At 43.5% G+C, this 25,901-nt stretch overlaps 1 long non-coding RNA gene across 1 annotated transcript; it reads right to left on the reverse strand.

Moving 5' to 3' along the window:
* Positions 1 to 5,782: 5,782 nt before the first annotated feature.
* On the reverse strand, positions 5,783 to 25,369 carry LOC309362197. Its single transcript, XR_014164866.1, has 3 exons — positions 25,102 to 25,369; positions 22,927 to 22,982; positions 5,783 to 6,049 (listed from the first exon to the last, which is right to left on the reverse strand). It is a non-coding gene; the product is annotated as an uncharacterized lncRNA (long non-coding RNA).
* Between the last annotated feature and the right edge of the window lie 532 nt (positions 25,370 to 25,901).

Raw genomic sequence — 25,901 nt, forward strand, 5'->3', positions numbered from 1 at the left:
ACACATTCCAATCCAACAAACAAAGAGGATGTGAATCAAGGGGCTCAGCTACATTAGTAAAGAAAAAGCATTTTAATGCATTATAACACTGTGACACCAGTTGGTGGTGTGGAGTTCTGTCTTTCGCCAATGTGATTTCCCACTTTGCGGTTTGCAACGCATTTTCCTGAAATGCTTTTTTGATGTGTCGTGATCTAGCCAAGGTCAGGCAGGAATGCGGTCTGTGGGCGGAAATGCAAATGGGAAGGGTGTGTTTCTAGCAGAGAATCCCAAGGGTCAGACAGAGGGGGCATTTGACTCCTGGGCCTTAGGTCTCATAGAACTATAGAGTTAGATAGGATCCCAAGGGATCCTACTTCAAACCCGTGCAATGCACAGGTGGGTTTCTTATATACAAATTCCTTGTAGGATTCTTATCAGTGATTCCCCCTCCCTCCTAGAAAAATAGGTGCCGGTACTCACTGTGAAGTTGTTACAGTAAGTGCCACGTTTTTTAACAACAAAAAAGAGGAGCCGATACTGTGTATCCTTGAGTACCCCCTGGGGGGGAAGCATTGATTCTTATTCAGAAGCCATACCTCTGATGTGCAGTGGGAATGAGTTTCAAGTAAGTATTCGAGGAAAGGAGAATTATGATTAGGTGGTAGAGCTTCTTCATTGAATGCAGAAATGCCCAGGTCCTCTGGCACTTCAGGTGCAAGCAACAGATAGCAGGTGGCAGGGAAAACCTCTTCCTGAGATCCTAAAGGTCAGCAACCAATCAAAGTGGGCATTACTGGGTTAGACTGACAAATAATCTCACCTTGGCCAAGGCTGCATCAAATTCCAGGACATAGGATTGTAGTTTCCTTGATCGGATGTGAGGAACGTTTATGACACTTTGGGCTTTTTAGCTTAGGAGAAAAAAAAATGTGTCTAAGAGAGGGACATGATAGAGGTGTAGAAAAATATGCATGGTGTGAATAAAGTGGGCAGAAAGAACTTTTAGAACAGGGACGTCAAACTCCCAAGAGACTGCGATCTACTCACAGAATAAAAAACTGGCAGTGATCTACCCCTTTTGGGGGGGGGTCAGGTCAAAGTTGTTGACCTTTCTTTAGAAAGGCAGGTCAAAAATGTTCAGCTTACTTTAGGGGAGAAAGGAAAAAGTCGCTCACTAAGAGATCGAGCAGGAAACAAACAACTTCACAGCGAAAACTCCGTCTTCCGTTCTAGTGATCATGTGCGAACGGAGGACGGGGCAAGGGGGCGGGTCCGGGTCCTCTTTTTCCCACGGAAAGGAAAAAGAGCCCGTGATCAACCCAAACCTCCCAGGGATCGACCAGTTGATCGCTGTCCACCTGTTGGACACCCCTGTTTTAGAATATTAGAACCTGAAGCAATCCAATGAAGCTAAATGTTGGAAGATTCAGTATAAAAGGAAAAACAGCTTCACCCAGCACATGCTCAGACTCTGGAACTCACTACCACAAGATGCCATGATGGCCATCAACCTGGATGTCTTTAAAAGGGGATGAGACAAATTCATGGAGGATAAGGCTACCAGAGGCAACTAGCTCTGATGGCTATGTTCTACTTCTACTGTAGGAGGAAGTATTGTCTCTGTATACCAGCTGCCAGGAATTGCAAGTGAAGAGAAAGCTTTTGCACTTAGGCCCTGCTTACAGGCTTCTTATTGGCATCTGGTTGACTACTGTGACAACAGGATGTTGGACAAAACGAGCAGGCCCTTATTACACTTCTGAAACTTTAATTGAAAGGAATAAATATTTGCTCCAGACTTTGCTCTATTTCTTATGCTCAATCTGTTCGTATTGCGATGTCAGATTGGTTTGGGGAGAGCTTTTCTACCATTCTCAAGAAATAGGCAATGAATATTAATTGCAGCACTGTGTTTATACGATTCTGCTTTACATCTCAAAAGGGAAGATGGGACTCAGTCCCTGAAACCTTGACATGACTTGATAAGACCCCATTTCTGTTAACACAGTGTAGAGTTGTCAGAAGGTGGGGGATCATATATTTTTTGCATAGCAAATACAGGATGGGTACCCTTGAGCTAAGCAGCAGGCTTGCCAATTTATTACCTTGAAATGTCAGAGGGCAAGTGTTGTCAGAATATTCAGAAGAGATCACATTTGAAATTATGATCCCAGCATTTGATATTTTAGATGAAATTAAACCTGCCGTCCCCCTAAAAGTGACTATAGCCCATTCTTACAGTATTACAGCTGACACTGTTATATAGCACCAATGGTAAAATTGGTTTCATGTCTTGTTTTGTTTTTACAACAAATGGTCCAGAAATTTCGTGAAATAAATAAATAAATAAATAAATAAGATAGCTGCAGTTATGAAGTTAAAAGTGACAATGTTTGCACTAAGAAGGTCTCTAGTAGACACATGAGGCTTGTAATTGACCACATTTGTAGTGGGAAATAGAATGGCAGAAGAGAAAGCAGGGTTATGTCTCCTCTTCCCCTTGAATGAGCCTTATGCACATACTTCTTAATGCACATAAACTCCCTTTCATAATGATGCTGAATTTTTGGCTGCTAGGATATGGCTAATAGATCTGCCAAATGTTGTAGCTCAGGGAAAGCAAGCCTGGTGCCTCTCCCATCACCTTTGAGCATTGTACCTACTGGTTGTGGCTGATTGGGGGACGGTCAAGTCCAATATCTGGAAGGCACCATGTTGGCTACTGGTGTAGCTCATGCAGACATTCCCACTTGCCCCTCAATATATTTACCACTATGTTGTAGAGTAATTCATTTTAATTGGAACTTCTTTTTTTGACTTCTCCTTCCATTTCTTGCATCCCCCATTTTTAAAAAGAGATTGGGGTTTTATGTTGAAATTTCATTCCAAGCTTGGCTTGATTTATGAATAAGGAAAACATTGGCGCTATAAATATCACCTTTTTATCCCCAACAACTTATCTTTAGGCTGCCTACCTTTCCTACAGCTGCAAGAAGGTTTATTGCCACTGAAGATGAGACTGGATTGTTTCTGCCTGCCTTGTATAGATTTCACAGTGCTGTGCATGCAGACTTTGGAGTTTATTTGAAGTGTTTGTTACTTAGTCCTTGAATCTGAGCCTCCTGAAAATATGTTCACTTTATAGGGAAGGGCGGATTTACCTGATTATCAGTGTAAAAGGAAAAAAGGAAAGCTTTTCCAGTGATACTAAAATGATACATTTGGTCCCAAGCATAGCCACTGACCCAAAATATAGTCACTATCAGTACCTAGAAGCTTCTGAAAAAAGTCAGTAAATCAAATTCACAGGAGATTGCTGTGGAGTCAACAGAGTATTGCTGGAACCAATACTCTGTATTTTATTATTTTATGTTTTAATGATTTTGTTGTACATAAGGATATTTTTAAATAGTTGGTGGTTTAGGATTACACTTTATAAAATAAATTTTAGGATTACAATTTATAAAATAAAGTTAAATAAAGTAGAGGTCCAGTAATGTGCTCTTTTTGGGAAAAAGAATTTTGGCAATACATTAAGAACTGCATGTCATCGGAGACTGAGAATGTCATCAATTCTAGGAGATTATCTGGATTGTGTGCTTTCAGAGTTCAAAGCCCTTTCAGGAACAGAAGAGTATTTCAGGTGTCCAACTTCTTCTCTTGTGATTGGCAGACAACAAGGCATCTCTGGATTGGCCAGGCCTGGTACACATACTTGGAGCCTAGCCTTTTGACTCTGCTTGGTCAGCGTTGTAGGACTTGGAGTTCTTGAGATGTCTTATGTATATCCCCTGCTGATACCCACAAAACCAGCAGTGGGGAAACTGTAGCTTTTCAGACTTCCCCATTTGGCCCACAAGGCCATTTTGGCAAACCGACATCCTCCATCCTATCTGAGGCATATGTGACCTTAGATGAGTAGAAGAGGAAAAAGAAGAGTTTGGATTTGATATCCTGCTTTATCATTACCCTAAGTAGTCTCAAGGCGGCTAACATTCTCCTTTCCCTTCCTCCCTCACAACAAACACTCTGTGAGGTGAGTGAGGCTGAGAGACTTCAGAGAAGTGTGACTAGCCCAAGGTCACCCAGCAGCTGCATGTGGAGGAGCAGAGACGCAAACCTGGTTCACCAGATTACAAGACTATCACTCTTAACCATTACATCACACTGGCTCTCAGTAGAATAGAGACACAGTTAGGTCAAAAGATGGTTTTCTAACACCTGCAAAGCCCTGCATAAAGTCCCATGCATGGTGTTTCACAAGTCCCAACAATCAGTTGGTCATCGGGGCTTGCAAAGTGCTGTTCTATTGCCTAATTTCAAACTAGATGTTCAAAGACAGGTAGGTGGCCCCTTTCTCACTTGGTTGAGGGCAGGAGGGGAAAGGATCCAGCCTCTTAGCCAGATCCTGTTCCACATACAATAGTTACTCAGAAAAACACTATTGCTCAGATCCTTGTAAGGCAGAGATGAGTATCCCAGACTTGCAGGTTGAACGAGGTCTTCCAAGCCTCTCTATCTTGTCCTCAATACTCACCTGTCTGAGGCCACACCTCTCACCAATTCTGTTCTGCACCATCCTCAAATCCATTTGCCTTCTATTCAAGGAGAATGGCTGTAACCCAGTGGCAGGACATTTGATTTGCATGCAAAAGGAGCTAGGTTGAATCCCTGGTATCTCCAAAATGGACCAGGGATGAGCAAATTTGACAATTTGAGTTTCTCTCAGTTCTCCTTTTTTCAGGCTTAAGTTCAGTTTTCCACATCAATTTGTATTTCTAAACATCCTCATCAGCATTTTTATGTGAATTTCTATTTACAAATTTTTTTACCTGCAGTTTTGCCTAATATATACATATTTGCAAAGCAATTTCCCGTAAAATAATGCATTTTTGTCTTTCATCTTTCCTTATCTATGCATTTTAATTCATGCTTTCCTCTAGTTCATGTATTTTTGTAAACATGACTTGGCTGGAGAACTGCATTGCAGTGTTTTTTTTAAAAAAAAATGCAAATTTTGAAGAATAGCTGTTTTTGCTTTGTGCATTCTTTTTGAAAGGGAAAATTAGGTACATTCATAATTAAATGTGAACTGAAATAAATTTCATCCCCCATTCCTAGGTAGGACTGGGGAAGACCCCTACCTATAACCTTGGACCTGCAGTCTCATCCTGTTCGAAGGAGCTTCCAGACAGGTTCTAGGCAGCATAGGTGAGTCACAGAGCACTCACTCTGAGTGCAGAATGTCCCAAGTTCAATCCCTAGTATTTCCAGGTACCGCTGGGAGATAACCTACTCTGAAATCCTGCAGGGCCACTGCCACTCATCATAGACAATCATGAACTAAATGGACAAATGTTGTTGTTGTTTAGTCGTGTCCGACTCTTCGTGACCCCATGGACAAATAGCCTAACTCAATATAAGGCAGCTTCCTATGTTCCTATATCTTCCTGTCCATCCTATGTCCAAAAGCAAAAATACACCTGAATCCCCCCCATCAACCCCCCCCCCCATTATGGGCCTCTGTTTTCTAGGATGTGTGCATTGCTTTGTGCAGGTCATCTGTATGGATGTCAGCTCCTCTCCTCCTCCAAGCTACCTCCAGCTGTCTTTCTCTTCTGCTTTGCATTTCTTCCAAGGTTTTTGATGTTGAAATGCATTCATATTTCTTATCAGGACTCAGTCCCTGAGCATATGAAACTTTCTCAAAGAGAAAAGCATGTAGCCAGTTATCCAACACTTATATTTTATTAAGGGTTTCAAAAGGAAGCTTTCTGTCTTTCGCCTGCCATCGCCGGCACAAAATATGTTTCAAAAGGCTGATTTCTCTTCTGCAGAACGATTCATAAACTTTATTCTAAGATGCCAGTGCCGCTCTTTGGGGGGTTGCAGATGGGCTGTAATCAAATGGAATGAGTGATTTCTTACCTGTAGTTCCCACACAGGAGGCTTCAGTGGAGTTTGGAGGATAGTCGTTCCGTATCTTGGCAGCAAAGAAAATGCTTTCTTCTTCACAAGAAATGTTCTTACTTTGGAAGGGAGGCTGATAAACTGATGGTGATAAGACCTGCCACAGAGAGAAGATAAATGTAATATGAAATGCGGGGGGCGGGGGGGCTCACAGTGCAATCCTATGTATTGTGCAGTACTACTCAGCAGTAAGTTGTGTTGACTTCAGTAGGAAATACTACTAGGGGAGCCGGTATAAGACTGTGACCAAAGGGTACAATCCTGTACCCTCTCTGGGTGTATGTCTGGGAGTATAACTCAGCCAGACTTTCTTTTGAGTAGAACAGGGGTGAAGAATATTTTCTAGCTTGCAGGCTTCATTGTCCCATATTTAATTTTCCAAGGAGCTGTTGGTGCTGGTGGCAAAAGTGGGCATGGTCAGAAGAAATTTGTGGGTGGAGCAATACATGTAAATCCAGCATTTGTACAAAAGGCTACATTCCAGTCTGAGGGCCCCTTTCCCCCATGGTTAACAGGGGGCTGTATGTGCTTGAGGAGGGTGAGGCCAGAGGCAAAGATGGGTATGACCTTGCAGACAACCAGTCCAGTATCCACACCACCAACCAGATGAGGAATGTCCGCTGGGAGGAGAGCAGAAATCAGAAAGAAGAATGGTGCACTTGCATCAGCACAACCGTGATCAATTTGGTTGCACCAAGTGTGGAGCTTCTGGGGTACCACAGCAGGCACCACAACTATGAAGTCTAATGGACAGTGAGAGGCAGGGAGCACTGGATTTTGGCATCACACAGGTCACTGCTGAAATTTGAGATGGCGAGGTCCACTACTGTTACAGTGCTCTGTACAAAATCGGGGGGGGGGGGAATAAGAGTGCTGGAGGGCAGGAATCAGTTTCACAATAGAAACTACACCAAGTAATTGAGAGTTCTGGAAGAATCCCTAGCCTGTATGCATTGGAGGAAGCAAATCTCGCTGTATGTAGTTTACAAGAGAGTACAGATTGATTAGTCCCTGCTGACCCAGAAAGCGACCAGAGGGTCTCCCATCAAAAGTGTATTTACATCTGTCCCCAAATAGATTCATCCCAGAGAGTAAATTCTGTCCTCCACTAAGTGAATTACTCCATAATCCTCATGTGGTTTATTTAATAGTGTTCCACAGCTCTGTATTTACCAGCAAATCTTATTAAGCAATCTCACTTTCAACTGTTAGGGACCTGCCTGTTAATCCAAAAATCTTTTTATACACAGGAGCTAACAGCATCACAGAGAAGAATTCATTTTGATTGACAGGTTAGCAATAGGAAATAATACCTGAAAATTGCCAGTGAGAAAATGATGGAGACCCAATCAAGCTTTTCCATCTTCCTTTACAAACCTCAGTCCCTTATTTATTTCTAGGGCTTGTGTGAACTAACCAGGAAGAAGAAGAAGAAGAAGAAGAAGAAGAAGAAGAAGAAGAAGAAGAAGAAGAAGAAGAGAGCTTCTACCTAAAGAGAAACCACTTAATAGTCACTAATGCACAGACAAATATACTAAATGTGATCTGGGAAATCTATCTAAGACATGGGTGACTGCACTGGGAAATTGGGGTTGAAGCATAGAGCAAGGACACAATCCACCAGGAAGCATTCTGTTGAAAATAATAAACATAATTGGAGTGTGTGTGCATATAATCTAACTCAGGGATGGTTGACTGGAGATCAGAAAGCCAGATCCAACCAAGATGGAATTTCCCATGGCCCCCTGACAGACAGCTCTACCAAACTTCAATCATATTTTGGTAAAAGGCTTGTCACTTTTTCACATATAAGGAAAACACTGATGCTTCCAGTTTGCAGGAGCTGCATTTTATTACTACTACTATGACTACTATTAATTTAATTGCCTTCCACACACATGTCTCAAGGCAATGCACAAAATGCAAACGCAGCTTAAAAACAATGATACATGAAATAACAGCAGATAAACTTAAAAACAATAAAAAACAGACACCCATGGCAGAGACCTATGTGTCCAGCTGGGAAATCTTGTCGGAACAAAAATACCTTCCATTGTTTCCAGAAAGTGCAGGTTGTGGGTGCCTGTCGTATCTCAGCATGAATGCTGTTTCACAGAACAGGGGTCAAAAGACTAAGTTCAATTTGGTTCTGGTACTGAAAACCAATTCCTAGGCTTGCAGTGTGCTCAGATGCTGTTCTTTAATTCTAATGGTATGTCTTTGACACCTGGCTCTGGCTGGTAGATCCTGGGTTTTAGAGAATTATAGGGAAAAAAGATGTAAACAGGAGCGGAAATTGCCAATGTTCACTTATTCATCCCATGTCTGCAAAGAAAATCAATTCATCAACTGTTATTGATATTTGTTGGTGGTGCTTTCAGCACACAAATTATAAATAATTGATTCTATATTCACCATTTGCATTGTCTTTCTCTTGCCTTGAAATGAATTGGGTGGGATAACATAATGGCTATGAAATTTCACCACAGCAGGCAGCAAGGTGAATAATGAAGCTTTTGGTGAAAGACGAACTGTAGCAGGATGGAAACAATACTGCTTGCAATTAATACTTGGGGGATGAAAAACAGTGCCCTCTTACAACCCTGGAAGTGACACGCTTGAATTCTTCCCACCTCTTCTCCTGTTCTACAGGACTGATAATCAGCTAGATTTGGATTTGAAACCTCCATTGAAAGGGACTGACAAATTAAGTGCAGGTTGGAGAAAAAGAGAAAGATAAGGGACAACAATGAAGATCCTGAGTGGCAACAGAAAACATAATAAAAGTAACTCCTCGTGGCTTATCATCTGGAAGGGCTCTGAGACACAGAGTCAGTCCTTGCTCCTTGTGTTCTTACTGGCCCAAAGCTCACAAGCTAAGGTCTGAGGCTGCTGGCATGGCCTCCTTGGCAAATGTATGAGGGTTAGTGTGTTGGACTATGAACTAGGAGACTTGGGTTCAAATCCCCACTCAGCCATGAAGTAACCTGATGAATGGTGCTAGCCGCAGCAGCTGGTGGAGTTTTAAGTCCCAACAGAAAGCTCCTGGACCTCAAACCTGGAATATGTATCTTTCTTGACTGTGGATGGGATTGTATGAACACTGTTGTGACTTTGGGGGGGGGGGTTAGTCAGGTTTAAAACCTAATGGAGTATTCAATTTTTGAAGTAGCCAGACTAGCTTCTTGGTAAATGGACCTAAACATAGTCACTGGTCTGACAAAAGAAGCTCCTCTGTTTCAGAGGGCAAATTGCCCCACACCCTCATCTGGCAGGTAGTGAGAATGACAATAGCAGAGTGGTGAGTGTGAGAGCTGGGTTGGAAGGTGGCAGAAGCTTGAATGAGAGCCATGCTTGACTATGTTTCTATGGTGGACTCTCCTTCATTGGAGGTTTTAAGGTAGATGTGGTTGATGGCCATCTGTCATGTGCATCTGTGGGGGCCTTTGATTTGAGGATGCTAATAAATGCAACAAAACCTTTCCATGTGCTGCTGGAGGTCAAACAAGAGACCGTTTGACCTCCTTTTGTAGCAAATTTCACTTCACCCCAACACACCCTTAAATAGTTTGGGTTTGTGTGTGTGTTGTGTACAGCAGTAGACATTTTGTTCCCTTGCCCATTTCTGAAATGCCAGCCAGGGTTGCAGCATAAAGGGAATCCACAGTTAAAAGCCAACAAACTTGGTGGTTGAGTAGGAGACTTGAGGAGGTTTACAAAATGTTCCACCCATTAAAAAAAGGGGGGGTTTGTTTCTCTCTGTGTGCTTCACTCTCAGTCAAGCTATTTTTAAAGTATAAGTCCAAACCATAGCCATGAGCATATATCCCTTGATTTCACGCATACTCCCACATCGTCTATCATCATCTAATTTAGCTATCATTCATTTATTTACCACCTCTGCTGCTGCCTTCTCTCTGCTGACATTAGCTTTATGAAAATGGCTTCCAAACTATGGTACTTTATGGTGCAGAAACACGATTTGCAAGATCACCTGGCTAGCTCAATCTGCTGCCACATGTTACAAGGAATAACCTCAAATGGTCTTAAAGTCACAGTGCCATTATGAGATGCTGGCACACAGCATGTGAAGTAACACCATCTGCTGGGGTGCAGGGTTCTAGTAAATCATTCAAAACTTTGTGTAATATTAATAAAATTCCTTCTGTCTTGCAACTAAAAAGTAGCAGAGAGATGAACACAATTTGACTGAAATAGGCCAGTGATTCCCAAACAGTGTGCTGGAGCAGACTTAAGAGGGATGGAAATGTGCTTTCAAAGATGAAGGTACCATGTTGGATGCCTGAAGTCAACACTATCTACCTATTGGAGCAGGGTTTAGTCTTCCTCTTTTTGGCAGCATATTATCCCAAGGTATGAGGATTCATCAGGTGTCAATGCATTACAATCAAAGTTGCTGGGAGCTGTTGCTGCTGGACTCAGGAACTCTCAGCGGTGACAATACTGGTTTACAGGATAGGCAATAAAGCAGGAGTGGGATAACTGTTTCATCCTGAGGGCCACATTCCCATATGGGCATTCTTCTAGGAGTTGCATGCCAGTGGTGGGCATGGCCAGAGGCAGATTTTTGCATGACCAGAGCATTGAATGAGTCTTTGTACACTAGGATACATTCCAGCAATGCACAAACCAGGTTTCTTCCCCTCCACATCTCTCCATCCTCCATCCACACAGTCAAGAGGCCCTGTCACAATTCAAGACACAGCCCCTTCTTCAAGCATCAAATGCACCTGCAAACTGAAGTATGTAAAATGACTACTGTGGAAATAAAGACTTTTCAGTTGTGGCCTCCCAGCTGCAACATGATCTCACCAGAGAATGCCCTCCTGACGCCTCTCCATTTTGGTGTCAAGCAAAGTTTTTTTTTTTTTTAAAAAAAATAATAATTCCCCAGGCCTTTAAGCACCATTCTAACCCATGTGTATTATTATCTTAATCTCTGCTTTTCGTGGTGCTTCAGTATAGTTTTCTGGCTTTCTGTTCTGAGTAAGACGTAAAAAACTATGGCTGAAACTATACTGTGGTATGCTCTAAAGCTTTGCCTTTGTTTTACTGGATTGTTGTACTGTTGTTAGAGTATTATTGAACTGGGATATGGATGCACACATACACACACACACACACACACACCAGTCAGCTGCAATGAGGATGCCTTTCCATTGTGCTGGAACTAGAAGCTAAGTGAGAAAATGTGTATCAGGAATTAAGTACCTGTGGTCCCCAGCCACTGCTGGATTACAGCTTCCATCGTCCCTAGCCATTGGGGCTACTGGCTGGGGCTGGTGGGAAGTGGAGTGCAACAAGCTACAGAGTGCCATAGGTTTTCCACTTCTGAAGTACATAGTCATCAGGTTGGGTGACTTCATCAATATGGGGGGGATCTAGTACTCTGATTTCCTGCCAACCTAGCAGTTCAAAAGCACGTCAAGAAGTGCAAGTAGATATATAGTTACTGCTACGACGGGAAGGTAAACGGCGTTTCCGTGCGCTGCTCTGGTTCGCCAGAGCCAGCTTAGTCATGCTGGCCACATGACCCGGAAGCTGTACGCCGACTCCCTTGGCCAATAAAGCGAGATGAGCGCCACAACCCCAGAGTTGGCCACGACTGGACCTAATGGTCAGGGGTCCCTTTACCTTTACCTAGTACTCTGATTGATTGAAGGGGACACGGGTGAGGCTGTGTTCCAAACCACAGATCCTAGGGCTTGCCAGTCAGAAGGTCGGCAGTTCGAATCCCTGCGACAGGGTGAGCTCCTGTTGCTCAGTCCCTGCTCCTGCCAACCTAGCAGTTTGAAAGCACGTCAAAGTGCAAGTAGATAAATAGATACTGCTCCGGCAGGAAGGTAAACAGCGTTTCCGTGTGCTCCTCTGGTTCGTCAGAAGTGGCTTAGTCATGCTGGCCACATGACCTGGAAGCTGTACGCCGGCTCCCTCGGCCAATAAAGCGAGATGAGTGCCGCAACACCAGAGTCGAACACGACTAGACCTAACAGTCACGGGTACCTTTACCTAGTACTCTGATAAGCTTAGTGGGTCATCATGTCCTCTAGAAAAGGGCTGGACACTGTTTGATGGACATAGTTTTTGTAATGCAATGATACGTCAAAGAGTTTGCAAGAGGGAGTAAGAGTCATAAATACTCTTTGCAGGTTGAAACTAGGGAGAGACAGTGTTGTGAATCGGTTTGATTCAGCTACCATATGCAGCAATGTAAATACTTTCTAGATTTATCAATCATAGAGAGAGCATAGGGAATTGTATTGCTTCCATGTGCTTTAAGGTTTCCTAATCCTATGCATCTAAGCAAGCAAATTGGGCCCCAGAAGTGCATTCCTCTTTTCCAAATGGCTTGAATGCGTCACCAGCTGTCAAGATGGGAGACACCTAACAGTAGTAAGATGTTGCTTGCAGCTGGGTATGTATAATGTAGACCTGCTGGAAATGTCTCATTTGTCTTGACTGCTTTCGTATTTCAATTGCTTACATAATTGGGGAGGACATGCATAATAGTATGTCTGTATACAAGACTTGCAGAGAATATATTTTTAAAGATGCAACTACATTCTAGGGTGGGAAATGCAACTCTGTTCTATGAAAAATAATATGCAAGAGCTTGGGAGTCATAATTTCTTAACAGTTTCTGAATATCTCTCCCTCCTTCCATCTCTTCCCTCTCTCCTTTCCCTGCCTCCTGTATATCTTTTTGTGCCACACCCTTCCATTTTCCCCTCCTTGCTAATAAGCATGAAATTAAGTTGACTGTCATAGAGTGCCCACCCTGTGCAGAGGACTGAAGCCTAAATCCTCATACATTTTAAAATCATAGACAGCTATAATGTGGAACAGCCAAAAACCAATGTGTATTATGGAGGATTTGAGAATATGGAGAGTAAGATCATAGGAATCTGAGTTAGACCACTACACTGACTGGTACTGGCTCTCCAGAATTTCAGGCAGGGTTCTATCCCAGTCCTACCTGCAGATTTTGGGGATTGAACCTTCTGCATGCAATGTAAATACTCTACCACTGAGCTATGGCTACAAGCACAAAAGGTGTCTCACTAATTTTAATCAATGAGATGTTGGAATGTATGCCCTTGACACCTGTGAGATATAATGGGGGAGGAAGGCATGCACAGTCCCCAACGGCACCGTCACTGCTGGGAAAGAATGACAAAACACAGCTACAGTTTCCAAATGATTATATGCTATAGTAATACACTTGTACATGATTTCAGCAAATGGGTTCAAAGAGTGAGCTGTGTAGTGTGGATGAATTTATACGGAGTGCATTTCTCTGGAGGTTACAGTGAGCTGAGACAACCACACAAAAGCCTACCAACCTCCAGCTATCTTTCAGAACATAATCTGAAAGGCACAACATCTATGTTTAACAACTGTGTATGAGGTGCAACAGTTGATTTAGTTCTCTGACTGGCCTAATGAACAATCTTTCCAGCTTAGCACTGAAAGGGCATCTGGAAACCATCCCCCTGGGCAAAAGAAACTAACTCTGCCAGCTCTGGACCTCTTCTGGGGTCACCCAGGAGCACCCAAGCGAGCTGCGCGCTTGCATTGCATTTCATTTGATTGTCACCAATTAGTGAAACAATAACAATCCTTACAATCTGTTAGATGTTGAAGCTGCTCCCTAACACAATTAAAAGGCTTGCAACAAATGTGAGCCACAATGAGAAATGTAGCCCATTAAGTCCCATTTAATCAGCTCACAATTTCCACTGTTGCCTGGCATGTCCCCCTAGGACCAGACTGAAATAATGGCAGTAGTTACCTCATTCTGCTATTTCTTGATTGATTGACAAGCTGCAGCACAGTCAGCCACACTCCTCCACCATTTTCCCAGTGGGGGGCATAGCACAGTAGTGATATGGAGCTGTAATGATGCTGCTGCTGCAGTCACTATTATATAAATATGACAAGAACTCTCTTTGCTATGTGGAGCAGGATTTTTCTTCCATGTTTCATCTACTGTTTATATGCAGTAGGTCTAAGGGACTTGATTTTTAACGATCAGAATCCATAAAAACAAACAAACCTAGGTCTTAGAAAGCATTGTCTCTGAGCATGGTATTTACAAATGGGGATTAAATTTGGTTCACTTTGCTCATGTGAACTAAATCCTAACTAACTAACTAACTAACTAACTAACTAAATCCTAACTAACTAAAACAATATACAAGCTCAAGAAGCTAACATTTGAAATCCGCATCTTTGCAAATGTTGTGATGTTGCAGTTCAGCAGCAGCAGCAATGCACAGATAATTGAAAATAGCACACCTATGAGCATTATATTTGAGGAAATTGTGAGTATGCAACTTATGGAAAACTGCAAACAAAGCTGTGTATGGATGGATTAATGCCCATTAAAATGCTGCTGAATTTGTACAAGGACTTCATTTAAAATAAAAAATCACAAACTAAAGCAGAAATGAAATTTAACATGGGGCGGGGGGGACCAGGACCGCAAGAAACTAAGACTGACTGATGTCCACTCCCAACAGTACTATTGCTTGTAAACTGGTACTGCTTGCATTCACATGCTCCATTTTGAAATACACACTTCAAACATCTGAGGTGCACTTTGTATAATAGGCAAAGTGGCTCTAGACTTTATGGAACCAGTGGGCTTGTCTTTGAGTGGGTCCCATCCTGGCTTTGCAAATGCTCCCCTAAAAGAGAAGCATCTATGAAAAAAATGGGCTAAGGGGATTGGAACTTTTCCTGAGCGTTGCTGCTAAAATGTAATAAAAGCAGCAATGGAGGCTACCGTATTTCTCGCTCTATAAGACACACTTTTTCTTTCCTAAAAAGTAAGGGGAAATGTGTGTGCGTCTTATGGAGCGAATGCAGGCTGTGTGGCTATCCCAGAAGCCAGAACAGTGAGAGGGATCGCTACGCAGCACTCTCTCTTGCTGTTCTAGCTTCTGGCTTAGCCGCGTGAAGCCTCTTCAGGGCATGGGGAGCCTTCATCCCGCTGCCCTGAGGTGGCTTGGTGCGACTATCCTAGAAGCCAGAATAGCAAGAGGGAGTGCTGCGCAGCGATCCCTCTCACTGTTCTGGCTTCTGGGATAGCCACACAGCCTGCATTCGCTCCATAACACACACACACATCTCCCCTTACTCTGTCCCTTCCCCCATCTCCCGGAAAAGCCCCCAAGAGCCGCGCGGAGCATGCGTGCGGCTCTTGGGGGCTTTTCCCCGGAGAAGGAGAAGGCCAGACCATCGGTGACGGACTGCCCTTCTCCCTATTCAGGAAAAAGCCTGCAAGTGCTGCACACATGCTCCACGTGGCTCGTGAAAGGGAGCGCTGAGCAGAGCCTGGGATGCTCAGTGCTCCCTTTAAAGAATTTTTTTCCCCTTGCATTCCCCCTCTAAAAACTAGGTGCGTCTTATGGTCAGGTGCATCATCATATGGAGCTTAAAATACGGTACTTCCTTAGGGCAAATGGGGCGCTGCCCCATCAACCTTGGTCTCCCTTCAGTCAGTCTGCATCTACCTGCCTTCTTACTTACCACCAGTTCAGGTTCCAGCAGTGGCTGCCAGCTTCCTCCTCCTCTTTAGTCTCAGATGTGCCCATGTAGAACTCAACAGGAAGGAGGATAGAAGCAAGATTAGTGTTAGTTGACTTTGCTGTCCTTAACTCTGCCTCTCCCTCTGCCTCCATCTACAGTTGGCCTCGTTGCCTTCCACCATACCAGTCCAAATGGACACTACCCCCCCAAAAAAGGGGGTGACAATTTAGGCCCTTTCAGAAACTCAATTCCAGGTAAAAAACCTGGGGGTCAGCAACCAGAAACAAATGTATGGTAGCACAGTAAATCAGCATTGGATAAGAGAGAAACAACTGAATTAGGAATTCAGGTATTGACTAAGTGGCCAGGAATGTGGTTGTAAATAGTTGAATTAACATCAAACTGATGTGGTATGCTGTTTGTAATGTCTAGCTGTTGCACTATGCTTTATAAGTAAATTATAGCTGATGTGGTGGGCGCTGCTACTTAAACTGTTTTATATGCTCTCTGCTTTCTCCCATTACAAATCTCTGTATTTTGAAAATTGCCTATTATTGCTGTATTCGATTGTGCTGCTTTGGATCTTCAGCAACCTTTCCCATGATGGAGTTGAGTGTTTTCTTGGTGCAGCACTAACAAGTACTTCAATAGCAATTTGCTTTCCCAAATTAACCTGCTTTGACCAGTCACTTCAACAGCAAAAATACGTCCTTTCCCCTCCACCCCACTTTACCCATGTAGGCAGGGGTATTAGGAGCAAACTACATGTTACATTAGGGATGCTGGTGGTGCTGTGGGTTAAACCACTGAGCCTAGGACTTGCCGATCAGAAGGTCAGCAGTTCGAATACCCATGACAGGGTGAGCTCCCGTTGCTTGGTCCCTGCTCCTGCCAACCTAGCAGTTCGAAAGCACGTCAAAGTGCAAGTAGATAAATAGGGACCGCTCTGGCGGGAAGGTAAATGGCATTTCCATGTGCTGCTCTGGTTCGCCAGAAGCGGCTTAGTCATGCTGGCCACATGACCCGGAAGCTGTACGCCGGCTCCCTCGGCCAGTAAAGCGAGATGAGCGCGCAACCCCAGAGTCGGTCACGACTGGACCTAATGGTCAGGGGTCCCTTTACCTTTTTACATGTTACATTATTTCCACCTTTCTATAAAGTGTGCTTAAACTTCTCCCACCCACTAGAAACCTCTTCTTTCCACTCATTTGCCATGTTCGTTTGTGACAGCACAGGAAGTCTATAGGCAACAGCAACAACCAGTGAAACATCTGCATAGACCTTCCAGGCCTCAGAATTGTGAGGGCACCTCAGCAGTCGTGTCTTTCTTTGCTTTATTCATTTCTTTTTTAAAAAAACAGGGATGTCTGAAGCCGGTGAGGTTTTCTCAGAGACCAACTGCAAAAGTCATGAAGAGAACTGCATGGCTTAAGCCAGCCAGCTGCTGGTTCCCACTCTCCGCTCCCAAGAAATAAATGCCTTTCTAAATTATTTATTTTGCAATAAAAGTATTTTAAAGAAATGACTGCAGAGGTGCCCCCACAATTGTGAGGCCTGGGGGTTGGGTCTGTGCAGATGTTGCCTCAGCTGTTGCTGTTGGCTACAGACTGCCTATGATGTTACAAACAAACATCTACCAACTGCCTGTGATGTCACAAGCGGACATGGCGAATGAGGGGACAGAGGCATTTTCTAGGGGACAGGAGCAGCCCGAGAAAGTTGGGGGTAGGTAGGGCAGCTTGAGAGACAGAAATGAGTTGCCAACTTTTCGCGCTCTCAGGGCTCCTGTGCTTGTCTCAGCTACACAGCTGCCAAAACAATAAAATGGAATCACAACTGATTTAGTCACCCCACCACCACAACTTATAAGAGTTTTTGTTTTGTTCTGCTGTCCTTTGGGCCACATCAATGAGGCCAAGAGGGCGATCTTGTCATCTGGGCAGCCCAGGGCAGCCATACATACCGCCCAGGCTTGCACCCTGGGAAGGCCACTTCAGTACTGCTAACACAGCAGTTTGACTTCACCCCCAAGAGGTGCCTTCCATTATCTCTCAAGACAGATGCCAATAATGTGGGATGTGTGAAATTTGTGCCAGGAGCAAACCAGCCACAGCACACACACTTAGCTGACGGACTGGGTGTTGCTTAATTGCTTATTCATTTACATCCCTGGGGGGAGGATAGAATGCCTTTTCTCCTTCCCATCCCCTGCAAAATGATGTGGTTGTGTGATCATATACTGTAGATCAGAGAACTGGATTTGGCCAGGAAGCCAGATCCTTATCTTCTGCACCCAACCATTGAAGACCACATTATTTTAATAAACAAATTGCTTCCAGTCAGTGCAGACACAGTTATTGTTCACATGGATGTCTGGAAGGTGATCTTTGACCCTCACCCAGCATCATAAGGGCCAGGCTCTTGTTCTCTCTTTTTATAGAATAAATTCTTCATTCACAAGTAACTGAATGGATCAGGCTGGCTGAACTTAAGCCTTCTCAGTTAAAGGCACCAGGAATTATATTTTCTCCCTCAGGGAGCAAATAATTCTTCTCTATACAGGAAAATCTATAAGACGTTCACTGTGATGTGGCAGTAAATACAACCATCCAAAGAAGGCAGATGCAAAAAAAAGGGTGTAGATGGATAAGAAATCCCTTACCAAACTGAAGCAAAGTTGCCATAAATGTTGTCTGCCCAGAGGAAAGCAATGGAAAACAAAAGCCACCAGCTTATGAGATCACAGCTCATAAAGAATGCATATAAAGAGGTCAGTAACCAAACAATGGTGCTCTTCTAGTTCATTTACAACACCCTTAGACTGTTAATCAGACCAAAATGTCAGCTCCTCCACTGCTTTATTCATGAGTATCAAATTTAAGAGCCTCTTTGAAAGGAGAAGGGATCAAATTAGTTGCCACTGTTTCTAGAACTCTGTTATAGAGATGTTTTAAAAAGGAGCCTGGCAAGATGAGCTCTGCTGGATACAACCAAACGTCCATCTAACCCAGCACCCAGTTTCCAACAATTGCAATCCAACAGAGAAGCCCGCAAGCAGAAAATGAAGGCAACAGCCCTCGCCCATTGTTCATCCCTCAGCAAAAAGCACTGAGAGATACACTGCCTCTGACCTAGAGGTTCAGTTGTACCACCATAGGGAAGGAGGCCATCTCAAAGATGTGGGATAACTAGTCTCATTCAAGCAATATGCTTAAGTCTAATCAATGCATGAAATAGTTAATGCCATAGAGTAAAATGACCTGCCAGGCTTAGCTAAGTCACTCCTGCTCACATTGGGGAAAAGTTACTTCTACTGTCTACCATGTGAACTCCAGCATATAAGGAAGTCTCAGCTGGTTGCTCCAAGCTCAAACCCTTAGAGTCATCTAGTTCAATGCTGGAATTTCAAATGAAACATGCATAAGAGATGGCCATTCAGCTTCTGCTTAAAAACATTGTCCCGCTGTTTCTCATTCCAAGGAAAACAAATTTTGGGTTACCCCTAGAACCTTGCATCACTAAGAAACTGGGGTGGCATGCAAAAATATATTACTTTTATTCACTGTGAAAACTTGTGAGATAGAGAATAAAGCAATCGTTTAAAAAATGCAAAGAATTTATTGCACATGCTGGCGGGGGGGGGGGAATCTCTTGGGATTTAATGACAGTTTTATTATTTCAAATGTTGCAGTACCATTCTCCTCTTTTAAGAAGGTAAGAAATACAGAAGAGAGAGAGAAATTGGCCTAAAATATGTCACCTAGGCTGTGTGCAATCTGACAAAGGTTGTTTCTGTGCACATGTACTTGGGGAGGAGGGTGGTTTTGAGAAATAATAACGAACTGAGCACAGCTTAGCAAATGCAGCCAAGGGATATCATGCTAAATGACTGTCTTGGTTCCCTAGTCACTCAAAGGAATTCAGTATGGTTTAGACAGGCATTGCATCAAGGAATCTGTGTTCAAAGATTGTTGCCAATCATTTCGTAGGAATGTATCTGTGAGAACAAAATGAGGAATGCTTCATGAAAGTGCCATCATTCCACAAAAGTTTCGCTAAAACTTAACTTTTTAATCTGCTATAGATTAAGTGCCACCTGCCACTATCAAGTTATTTTTCTTGCTCAAATTCACACCTTGATTTATGATTGTGATGCTGAAATGGCAGGTGTCCCAGGGAGTTAAAAAGCTTCAAGATTTCTGACTATATCTGCAGTTCTGTATACAAAGATTTTATTTGTAATGGACCTATCTGAATAAATCCCTTCCCAATCTTGATTTATACAATTAAAAAATCCTTGTTCCATGTTATGCCAGCAAAGGGCAAACTGAGATGTTGTGGCCATGTTTGCATCAGGCAGTTGTAGCTGAATGGGAAGGAGGCTGAACACAAAACTGGATAAGGGACTAGGGATGGTTGAATCTTTCGGTATTTCTCCATTTCTCATTTTTCCAATACTAAGTTTAATTTCCATAACAGTTCACAAAGTTTTATCTTCATAAAAATCAGCATTTCGTCAATATTGTAGCACCAATTTCTCCCAATATCATATTTTTGTATGCAATTTTGCACTTTGTAAAACAGTTTCCTTTAGAAGAAGAAGAGAAGAGTTTGGATTTGATATCCCGCTTTATCACTACCTAAAGGAGTCTCAAAGTGGCTAACATTCTCCTTTCCCTTCCTCCCTCACAACAAACACTCTGTGGGGTGAGTGGGGCTGAGAGACTTCAAAGAAGTGTGACCAACCCAAGGTCACCCAGCAGCTGCAAGTGGAGGAGCAGAGACGCGAGCCCGGTTCACCAGATTACGAGTCCACCGCTGTTAACCACTACACCACACTGGCTCCAATGTTGGTTTCACTAATTTATGCACACTTTACCCTAGTTTATTTATTTTTGTGCATGATGCTTGGCTGGAGAACTACATTGTACAATTCAGGCAAGTGCAAATTTTGAAGAAAATATATGTTTGGTCTGTGCATTGTTTGGAAAGTGTGAATTAGGTAGATTTGCCTTTAAATGTTAAATGAATCGAATTTCTCCTCCATCCCTAAAGCCCAAAAGTACAGCATTAGAACTTCTGATACATATTTATTTAAAAACAGCTGCAGAGGGAATTGTATTAGGAAGGTAGGCTTTAACCCTTTTCCCAATATCGATTCTCCACTTGCTATCAATCTTCCTCCCAAAGCTGCAGTTCCTCCAATGGAGAGAGTATGAATAGAGTACATGCTTTGCAGCAAAAAAACAGATACCTGTTCCAATTCCTGGCATTTCTAGGTAGGGCTGGGAAAGATCTCTGCTTGAATTGCTGAAGAGTTACTGCTCATCAGCACAAATGGTCCTAAGCTAGATGTCCTAATGGCCCGAAATGTTATAAGGCATCTTCTGAGGGGGAAAATAAATAAATAATAATAATTGTCTAGTAGCACCTTACAGGGACAGAACTTTGATTAAGGTGTAGGAAGCTAACAGCCCAGTCCACACCCTTGATTAAGAAAGATGGCGGGTGGGTGGGGACTAGCAAAAGATGTTTGCATGTTGGAGTGGGATGAGGCCTATTGATTGAAAGCAGCCTGGGGAGAATTGGCCATTTTAAGGTTTGGGGTTTAAGGTTTAGGGCATAGCTTTCCAAACCTTTCATGTTGGTGACACACTTTTTAGACATGCATCATTTTGCGACACAATAATTCTGTTTTACTAGCAAACCAGAGGTTAAACAAACCCCTTTCCAGCCCCAGGAGGAGCATGGGGAGCCTGTGTGTGACACACCTACACACTGCAGCTGACACACTAATATGTCATGACACACAGTTTGGAAAGCTCTGGCTTAGGGTTTAAAGTTTGGGAAATTTCCTTTTTCCTTTTAAAAAGCTTCCATGTCTGTTTTGGCCATAAATACAACAAGGGAGAAAAGTTCTAAGGGAGGATGGGGAATTAAAGTGCAAAAATAGACATCTCCCCGTTTCACCCACCCACCATGCTCATACACAAAGACATTTCAAAAGCTAACCATTTAACAAAAAACTAAAACGATGCAGCTGACCTGCCCCCAAACAGAGAACAAGCTATTGCAAAAATGGGGGAAATAACACTTTTAAATAAATCAGCATTGGGAAGTACGCAAATAGCTGACATTTACTATGCTTTGTTCTTCCATGTCCTTGAGAAGGAATTAGCAGGTAATTGATGGGTCTTTGATATCACTCCGGAGCTGTTTGTTTTGTCTTTTTACCTGATCAATTTTGAAGAACATTTAGTTATACTGAGTGAAATAGCTGATTACAATAACCATTATGGACTTTATTGCATCAAGCTTCACAACCTGCAGAGCGAGTCAGTTAATGCGGCTTTAGTATTCAAATATGTGGGGAGAGGTGACTGGCTGCACACAGACACTTTGTTCCATTTTCCTGATGTCTCTCTACCTGATAATTTCAGCAATTTGTGTGATTTTTCACACAATGTAAATGGCACCTTAAGAAAAGTAGAGGAATCCCAGCAGAACTTTAGCACTTGTTTCTTTTGTTACTACCAGGAAAATATCTGTTTGCAACCTTGTTAACCCAGAAAATCATGGGTTTGCATTATAAATTGATGTGGTGAAGTTTGCAGTGATATTCCAGCATACAGGTTTTTCCTACCCTTTAAAATTTAGCACGGCATTATGTAAATAAATAAATAAATAATAAACCACAGTTGCATATTGCAACAGGTAATGCAGTGTAAAAGGAATGTTAGAAATTGGGACTGGAGTGCTAGGTTTATAACCAGTAAAACTAATACAATAAACCCCGTGTCCGAATGGAACCCACAGCATGCAGCATAAATCTATGTCAGTATCAGTCAAATGGGTTGAGTAGATTTTGCATTTTCTCCTCTGATATGTCTAATGGTGTCATCAAAGGTGATCATCACATGTCACACATGTTTGATGAGATGCAGTCGCATGCATGACTGTAGCATCAGAAGGAGGTTGAGCGTGGAGCCTGGCTGCATGGCATGGTGTTGTGCTCAGATGCTGGCTTTCGACCTCATTGCAGCTGGCCCTGCAGACAAAGTGAGCTCAGCGGAGGGGCCGGACAGCACCAAGGCATGATAGGATTTGTAGTCCCCGCTCGACCTGCCCTGAAGGCTGGACTGGGAGACACTGTAGAGGCAGTGACCCGTTGGGAGACAGTGCAAGGAAGGGCAGGGCAGTCGTTCTTTCACTACCACAAGGAGGAGGCTGACTGGGGGTAGCGGCTCTGCTCTGTCCCAAGAGACATTGGCAGAGGGGCTGAAGACACCCCTAGAATTGGTGCACCTGCTTTACATCAACACCACGGAAACACATTTTAACACAAAGACCACATTCCCTTCCAGGATTACATGCCTGTAGTGGGCAGGGCTAGGGTGGCACAATTAATGCAAATCTTACCTTTGTACAGTAGACTGCTTCCTACACCCACTGTAAGTCCTCTCTCTATTATCCACCTAGGAAAACAAAAGGCATTGTCAGAAGTCAAGGGCATGTTTCAGGCAGGCAGAAGCACTTAAGGAGCATGCAAGGCAGGGCCAGTTGGAGGTGTGACTAGGGAGGGCATGAGGCCTCGAGAGAATCCTGAGGACCAGAGGATACAGAGGCTTGGAGGTGCACATTTGGCCACCTTGCCTGAAGTTCCCTACCGCTTGATTTACAGTTTCCTCATTTCATTTCCTTTTCAGTGGTGGCCCCTCAAACTGTGGAATCCCTCCCATCCTGAGCTGATGTTGTGTCCCCTGCCTCTCTTCCTAAGAGGAGCCTATTTCCTCTACTGGATTTCTTCCATTTGTTTTCATCTCACCATTTTGGAGCTTTAATGCTACCACGGCTCCTTTGCCTTACTGGCAATATTTTTGCAATTATTTGTCAGCTTAAAATTAATCGGGATAACCCCACTGCACTCAAAAAGCAATATACAAGTATGGCAACAAGATGACTAAACCTAGGGCGGGTATATGCAATCTAATGGTCAGAGCTGGTGAACTACAAAAGTTCCAAGTTACTTAGAGGTAAAGGGTAAAGGGACCCCTGACAGTTATGACCAGTCGTGAATGACTCTGGGGTTGCAGTGCTCATCTCGCGTTACAGGCCAAATGAGCCAGCGTTTGTCTGCAGACAGCTTTCCGGGTCATGTGGCCAGCATGACTAAGCTGCTTCTGGCGCAACAGAAAACTGACACCAGAGCACGGAAACACTGTTTACCTTCCCGCCAGAGCAGTGCCTATTTATCTACTTGCACTTTTTGGCGTGCTTTCGAGCTGGTACCGAGCAATGTGAACTCACCCTGTTGCAGGAATTCGAACTGCCGACCTTTTGATCGGCAAGCCCAAGGCTCAGTGGTTTAGATCACAGCGCCACCCATGTCCCTCCAAGTCACTTAAAAAAGGTAAGGGGACCCCTGACCATTAGGTCCAGTCGTGGACAACTCTGGGGTTATGGCGCTCATCTTGCTTTATTGGCCGAGGGAGCCAGGGTACAGCTTCCGGGTTATGTGGCCAGCATGACTAAGCCGCTTCTGGTGAACCACGCAGTGCATGGAAACGCCGTTTACCTTCCCGCTGGAGCGGTACCTATTTATCTACTTGCACTTTGATGTGCTTTCGAACTGCTAGGTTGGCAGAAGCAGGGACCGAGCAACGGGAGCTCACCCTGTCGCAGGGACTTGAACCGAATGTTCACTTACCGAATGCTTAATTCTCTGAATGGTAAATAACACCCAGAATATCTACAACATGGTTAAGGCTCACTGGAGAAGCAAAGGCAGCAGCGCTGGTGGGGTTTTTTTTTTGGGGGGGAGGGGGTTGGAGCAGAGGTGAAGGTCCAACTAATCAGAGTTTAGAGCAGAGTCATGGACAGGGATATTGGCAGTCATCAAACCCAATAGTTTCCCAGAAGTTGCTGGATTATCCCTGGCCAAGTGGATAATGCACCACTTCTCTGGTTCACACAATTTATTTCCTATCTCTTCCAGTAGGAAAGATACACATTTTCTGAATTACAACCCTGTGACAGTTGAGAAACATTTATGAAAGAAAAGAAAGGTTTCCTGTTATAGAGCCAGTATCTCATAATTGTGCTATATCTGTGCAAAGATAGATAGATGGATAGACTCAAAAAAAAAAATCCTTTTATCCTGCTCTTAGCTTGAAATAAAGTACCCACCACCTCTTTGGAGTGGGAAAGTTGCCAATCTCCCCCACCCCACCACCATCATCGTAGGAAAGGTTTAGGTCCCAGCATAATTGCATGGTGACCTTTCAGCAAACTGTTCACTCATCAAGGCAATCTCGGCATGTTGCTATATGTCTTGAGACAGGTAGTCACCCCCAAAAGGTTGACGCACTGACACTATTGCTGTGACAGATATTAAATTTGTCAATTATTAAAGAACTGTCATATGTCAATAAAACAAAGATATTTAGTGCAGAGCCTTTTGCCAAGCAAAGCAGGGAGGTGGGCAAAAGGCAGACAGAAAAGTTGATGGTTATGTGCATTTAAGCCTCCCCACCACTTTCAGAACTATCACTCACAGCACCATTGCAATAAGACAGAAGTGAAGAAACCACATACCTAGAGGTCAAATGTAGCTGCCCAGGCCTCTCTGTGTGGCCCGCGGAATTCTTCCCAGACTGCATGATTCTTTGCTAGACTTGCTCCCAACATACTCTTCAAATGCTTTCACCTGGCTGGGATGTGTTCTTCAACTGCGACAATACACCGTGTGTTTGCCTGGATGGAGCATGAAGAGATGTGTATGTAGAAAGCCACCCTAGGTAAATAATAAAAGTAATGGGGAGAGGATGGTTTGTGCCTGGGCAGGAAGATTAAAGAAGTTCAAAGTCTTTTTTTATCTCTAACGGGTGGGAGTTTTAAAATTTCCTTTATTGCTATAAAATGCTATCATCTATTTTATCTATATCTATCTATATCTATATCATCTATATCTATATCTATCATCATCTATCTATCATCTATCTATCTATCTATCTATCTAATATCTGGATGTCTGATACCAGTGGTGGAGCTAGCTGTTCCTGCACCCAGAGCGGTGGGGAGGCACGATCTGCCCATGGGCGGGGCGATTGGCACAGCGGCGCAATCCTGGGGGGGGGGTGTCTGATAGCAGCGAGGTGGCGCGATCCTCCCAGCAGGGGTCCAATCACAACAGGCATCTCTGATCTCCCCTATTGCTGTATAGAAAACACCAATGCATTTGAGGGATAATCATGTCCCTTCCACCTCTCTCAGCAATCCAATTTATATATGCCACATTGGGGGCGAGCCATGTGGAGCTCATGTCACCAGAAAATACAGATGAAATGGATGCACTAGTGATAGGAGAGAAATTTGGTTCAGTTTGCATTGTAAAG

This window comes from Podarcis melisellensis (assembly GCF_964234715.1).
Source record: "Podarcis melisellensis genome assembly, chromosome: Z".
NCBI classification, from domain to species: Eukaryota; Metazoa; Chordata; class Lepidosauria; order Squamata; family Lacertidae; genus Podarcis; species Podarcis melisellensis.